The sequence below is a fragment of the Triticum dicoccoides genome, chromosome 3B (assembly GCF_002162155.2).
Source record: "Triticum dicoccoides isolate Atlit2015 ecotype Zavitan chromosome 3B, WEW_v2.0, whole genome shotgun sequence".
In the NCBI taxonomy this organism is placed as follows: domain Eukaryota; kingdom Viridiplantae; phylum Streptophyta; class Magnoliopsida; order Poales; family Poaceae; genus Triticum; species Triticum dicoccoides.
The window spans coordinates 798,142,609-798,149,500 of NC_041385.1; positions in this window are offsets into that span (position 1 = coordinate 798,142,609).

Here is a 6,892-nt window from a genome sequence, read left to right on the forward strand (position 1 = left end):
GCATGTCCCACAAAAGGCATGCAACTGCATGTCTTCTAACTTGGTCACAACTTGGGGGGGGGGCTTTGTTTTTGTCGGAGGGGGCAGCGTTGAGAGAGGAGGGGGGGCAGTTGCATGTCCCACATAGGCACGCAAGTGCATCTCTTCTAACTTGGTCGCAACAGGGGATCTTTCTTTTTTTGGAGGGGACGGTGTCGAGAGAGAGGGGGCCAATTGCACACCCCACACTAGGCACGCAATTGCATGTCTTCCAGCATGGTCGCAACTGCATGTCTTATAACTTGGTTGCAACTCAACTTCCATTTTTGTTGTATGGGGAGAGGCACCAATTGCTTGTCCGACAATAGGCACACAACTGCATGTCTTCTAACTTGGTCGCAACTAGGGAAATTTGTTTTGTCGAAGGGGGCGGCATCGAGAGAGAGGGGGCTAGTTTCATATCTTATAACTTGGTCGCAACTCAGCTTTCATTTTTTTTGTACGGGGAAAGGGGCCAGTTGCATGTCCCACAATAGGACATGCAACCGCATGTCTTCTAACTTGGTCACAACTGGGGACCTTTGTTTTGTCGAAGGAGGCGGCGTTGAGAGAGAGGGGGCCAGTTGCATGTCCCACACTAGGAACACAACTGCATGTCTTCTAACTTGGTTGCAACCAGGGGGGCTTTATTTTGTCGGAGGGAGCAGCGTTGAGAGAGGGGCCAGTTGCATGTCCCACACTAGGCACACAATTGCATGTATTCTAATTCTAGCATGGTCGCAATTGCATGTCTTATAACTTGGTCGCAACTTGACTTTCATTTTTTTTGTACGGGGAGAGGGGCCAGTTGCATGTCCCGCAGTAGGACATGCAATTGCATGTCTTCTAACTTGATCGCAACTGGGGACCTTTATTTTGTTAGAGGGGCAGTGTCGATAGAGAGGGGCCAGTTGCATGTCCCACACTAGGCACGCAACTGCACGGGTTCTAACTTGGTCGCAATTGGGACCTTTATTTTGGCGGAGGGGGGCAGTTTCATGTCCCACACTAGGCACATAATTGCATGTCTTCTAACTTGGTCGCAACTGGGGGGACCTTTGTTTTTGTCGGAAGGGGCGGCGTTAAGAGAGATGGGGCCAGTTGCATGTCCCACAACAGGCACGCAACTGCATGTCTTCGAACTTGGATGCAACTCGGGGACCTTTGTTTTTTGTCAGAGGGGGTGTCTTCGAGAGAAGATGGGGGCACTTGTATGTTCCACACTAGGCACGCAACTGCATGTCTCCTAACTTGGTCGCAACTGGGGACCTTTGTTTTGTCACAGGGGGCGGCGTCGAGAGAGGGGCCCATGTCAGAGTGATGCCAACAAATGGTGGAAATGGCATATTGTAACAATTCGTATTGTATGTTGTGCCAAAACTCAAACAATCACCATACAACTCATACATTTTTCTCGAGTAGCCATCCGCCCAGAATATGCACAACACCTTGTTGATGTCCGCATCAGCAACTTTGAATTCTTAGTAGAAATTTGTGTATAACACAAGCTGGAAGCTGCATAGTTTTACAGATGGCCATGCTTTTAACATATCGGAATAGAAGATGCATAAGCAATCATCAAAGTTTCACCTGTTCTTGTTGTCCTGTTTTTAGAACACAAGCATCAGTAAAGTTTGTGTATTCCTGAAGTAGACTTGAGAACATTTCCTGAAGTAAAGTTCATGTTTTTGATAAAAGGAACTAAAACTGTCTGATGATTTATGCTAGTGGCTAAAATGTTTGTCCAGTTCATATCCTTAGTTTTTCTGCCTTATTTTTTTTGTTTTTTAGTCCCCTTGTTCACAGCACTAATGTCACATATACATTTTGTGACTACAGCAGCACACAAGCACTGTCACGGATGAAAAGGGAAGCGACCCTAAAAATAAAACAGACAACAGAAATGCAGAAGGCACAGAGCAGTGTCTTGGAGATCCGGCGATAGAAGAGAAATGATATCATGTAGAGATCACTCACATGGACACATGAGAGGGTTCGCTTTTTGAAGAAGTTGCTACAATGGTTTGTATCCTCTTTCTATAAATATTCATGATTTTTTTAGTTTTATTAGTTGAAACAGTGGGTTAACTAGGTAACATAGGATGTTAACTAGTTGTGTCGCCGTGTCTCCATACTCATGCTATAGTTTAAACTAGCTAATACATGAACTTTTGTTAACTAGCTACTTAATGCAGGGAAGTTAACCAGCTGTGTCAACAAGTCTATGTACTCTTGTTGAAACTAGGAAGAGGAGCATCTGCAAGCTGCTAGTCAACTTTAGTACTGAAAACATCTATAAGTTGCTCTGATCAATTCCATGAACAATGGACAGCACTATTCTGTTTAGCTCGCTCTGAACAGCAACTCCCTCGTATGTACATCCATAATTTTTTGTATCTATATTGGTTGGGCCTGGCCTCCAACTTTTATGTTCAATAACTGTTTTTGGATTTGTGTACAAACAAACAAACAAATCCTTACCCAGCCCATCCCAAAATAGCAAACAAACAAATAGGAAAATAAGCCCAGTTTCTAGCCGGATACAACCCAACAGTACAAGAGCTAGTAAACAGGCCTAATCTACTTGTGATGACGTCAGCCGACTGAGACTTCGCGAAGTCGCGAAGTCTTAGTCGACTGAGACCTAGATAGATCCTATCTATATCTATCTATGGAAAAGCTAAAATCTCGCCGGCTGGCAGTTTGCAACAGATCCGCCCGGACGCATTGCCGTCCCATTCGGATCCAACGACGCGTGATTGCTTCAGTGGTTTGGTCTGAGCGCGGCGCTAGCCGCTACTGTTGCTTCTCGTCGTTGAGAAGCTGGCCCTGTTGAAACCGCCCGTCTTGCCCAATCACCACGATCTCCACTATCCCCTCTCCTCCTTAGCCCGCACTACTTCTCCCCCCTCTCGTGTTGCAGTTTCAATTCGACCATTGTCTCGCTCCCCACTCCCTTGCCTGCGACGGTTTTTGGTGGTGGCGCGGTCCGCTTCGCGGCGGGTAGCGGCTAATCGACGGTGAGGAACACATTCCCCACCTCCACTGTCTTCTTGTTGCTCCGCTGGTGCGTTCCGCCGTCGATTTTGGTGCTCGTCCCATCCAAACCCGCCAGGTTTTTTTGTTTCCATTAGGGTTTAGGTCGCCTTCTAGTTTCAGTTGGAGATGGCTCAGATTTTTTGTTCAATCTGTGCGAAATTGGTCGGCTGTTGGGTGGTGGATAGGTTGCATGGCGGATCTCCGTTGGTCAGAAATATGACGGATTTTCCCACCTTTTTTCCTTCTGTCAATGTTTGTGGATGTGGATTTCTAGGACGTACAATAGTGCCGGTGGATTTTAGGTTGTGCATTGGTGGCTGTGAATTTAAACAGTAACCCTCAAAATGTTGCTATGTCTGATTTTTTTGATGCGTCCTAATGATCTATTAGGGTTGTAATGCTCTCATTACCAGGCTACAATGTTTCGTTCTGACAATCTATTATGGTTGTGCTGCTCTAATTACCAGGATGCAATGCTTGAATTATCAGTGTCATCTGTGCTATTTAGTTGTCATGGTCATGGTACTGCAATTACCATTGACATTACCCTCAGATTACCAGATGTTGAAACACTGCTATTTTGATCACTTGTGTTGTTGTATGCCTAAATTTCCACTTGGTTGGTAATTATTGTACCTACCAGCACTATTGTGCATGAGTTACCATGTGATATCTCTAGAATTATTATGGTAATAACTCATCATATAGTACGTTGTTTGCGCTTACCAACATCATGTTGGCTGAATTATCATGTGCATATTGCTTTATTTTAAGAGGGTCATTGTGTTATATGTTGTTAGATGTGTGTTGCTTTTTTGTATTTTCAGTGCTTCTGGTTTTCGATATTTAATCATGGTCATAGTGCTGATTTTATCAAGTGCTACGGGCTTTTGATTCTTAATTTCTTAACGGGGTTCGGTCAATCACGCTTTTGATTACCAATTGGTTTTCAAATAGCTAAATTCATATTAGGTTGCCAAAATTATGTATGTGTTTTTGGACAACAGGCCCATGAATTTTAAGCTTCATGCCTTCATTTTTTTTGTATCACCGATGTTGTTGTTCAAGTAATTATCATGATCATGTTACTGTACTTACCACTATCTCTGTGTTATAATTACCTGCAGCTCACTGCTTACCAGTGGTCCGGTAGTTTTGTGTGCTTTTCCAGCATCATTTTGTGATTTAGTGATCATGAGTTAATGCTAAAATTATCAGGGGTAAATTGACTTTGTACATCATCAAAATGATGCTGTTTTTCAGGTTTACCAATATATTTGTGCCTGAATTATCAATTGCACATTATTTAATTTACTTGAACTATGAGACAGGGACACAATACCGAGGAAGCGCAAAGGAGATGGTGATGGAATTGATGAGGTTCCTTCGAAAAAGCCAAAGCGCCCTCCTCCGCGGAACAGAGCCTCACCTCGTTCGCTTCTTGTTGCATGCAAAGACATGAATGATGACAGGAAGGTTGCCATTGATGAGATGGACTTCACAAGACTTCGTAATATGAAGTGCGACCATCTCTTCAACGGTCTCAATGTGTGGCTTGCCGACCTGTACAATCCTGATTCCCGTGAGGTGATCATACGAGGGCGGGGTAGGATTCCGGTTAATGAGGAATATGTGCATCGTGTTATGGGTTTGCCGCGTGGAGGAAAGGATGTGCCTTACAAACTTCCTACCAAAGCTAATATTGTGTTAGGGCTTGAGTTGTTTGGCGAACTCGGATATGCCCCTAAAATGACCTATCTTGTCGATCTCATCAAGGGTTCTGTAAATGTTGACAATACTTTCTAGCGGATGTGACTTTTCCTGCGGGCAATACAGTCATCGCCCCGACCACCTCCAACAAAGTCAGCCCTAGGTGGTATGCTGTGCTGGTAAGTGGTTATCTAATTCTGTCATTTTCTTTCTAGTGTGCCTGATAACTTTACTGTATGTCAGTGTGGTAACTTTCATAGTATTTGTGTCATTCGGTGAACTTCACTTTCTTTTTTTCAACTTGCAGCGGGACATTGATGATATTAAAATTCTCAACTAGTCCAAATTCATTGCTGATGAATTACACAAGGTGCTTCAGAAACGCAAACCTACCAAGGGTTGCCTTCTCTTCTACAATGTAAGTGATGCTGCTTTCCTTTACTTTCTTTCTTGTCATTTGTCATCTTTCTCATTTTTATATGATGTTGTTCGTGTTTATCATGACAATTGTATCTTTCTAATCAGCTATTGTACGTTCGTGTGACAAACCTTTCTAGACTCATCATCGTATTGCCTGATGGTTATTTTCCTATCAATGTCTGGCCGAAGAAGCACTCTTGTCCTCAACAAGGATGTTCAGGCGGACCAAACTTCTTTTGGGAAACTACCGGTAATTTATATATATTATGTACACTTTTAGTTCACACACTGCTTTCAACTGTATTTTTTCATTCTTTTGGCTGTTACCTATCTAACTTTATCACTTCATTTTTTCCAGTTCAAGCCCAGGTTTGGCACGAATTTCTGTTTGGTGGTCTGGAAGGTCTTGATAAATTTATGCGTGTTCATGCTGCCCCAAACTGCAGTCAGAAGGTGTGCATGTAACCTGTTTTTATGCTATTCTATGTTTTTAACAGGCTGATAACTTTTGTTGCACTCAGTGTGGTAACTTTATTTTGCTGTCAACTTTATGCTCTTTACTAATGACATCAGATTTTGTTCTTTATTTCCAATGTGGCATATGCTCTATAATGGATAATAACTTTGGTGCAATGTTGTGATAATTATTCTTATAATGTCTTGATAACTTGTGATGTGAAACTCATGCCATCATGTTTTTTATTTTTCATGTCATCATATGCTCTCACATAGCTTGATAACTTGGTTGCATTCTTGTGGTGATCCTTTGTGTAAAGCCTTGATAACTTAATTTTTTGTTGTTATCTAATAATGTTGTTTACTTATGCCATCGTATATTGTTCTTCATTTTTCACGGTGGCTGATGTTGTTAAATCATGATACGTTCACGGTGGCTGTTATTGAACTCCTGATAACTTTTGTTGCATTTTGGGTGGTAACTTATGAACACTCTACATACTATGTGGTTTTGTCTCACCATGTGAATCTTTTCATCGAGTGAGCATTTAATGTGATCTTAAATTTTTTTGGATTTTTTCTATTGGTCAGAAACTTTCCAAATCTACTCAGATAGTTGGTCGATTCACATATGCCATGGCGGGCATACTTGGTGATCTTGTGCAATCATTCACCTCTTTGGATGATGAGGGCCATTCAGAAGCCTCCTGTCAGCTAGACGCTGGATTGAAGGTGCTTTCTTCTGCTGCTCATATACTACTAGAGAAAAGCTTATATACAGAATCTTAGCAGTAGCGCTGGATAAAATGAGGCGCTGCTACTACTTAGTAGTAGCGCATGTCAGTTACACACGCTATTGCTATACTTTTAGCAGCAACACGTTTTAGCAAAATGCGCTGCTGCTACGTTTGAACTGGGGCATAATGACTAGCCCCACTTAGTAGCGGCGCGTATACAAATAGCGCACTACTGCTATTCTTCATAGTAGTAGCGCTTTTCTTCGACATGCGCTACTACCATCCCTACCTTATCGTCCCCCCACGCAATAGAGACCCCCTCACTCTCCCTCTCATTCAAGTACTATTTCCCCCGCGCCCCCGTCGTCAGCCGCCGCCGCCGCCGCTGGAGATCTGGTGCCTCACGTCCACTGAGGTACTCCCTCCTCCCTCCTCATCCCTCCTCACCTCCTCCCTCCTTCTCCGTCCGCCCCCTCCTCCCTCCTCCACCGGACGACCCTCCTCCCTCCTCC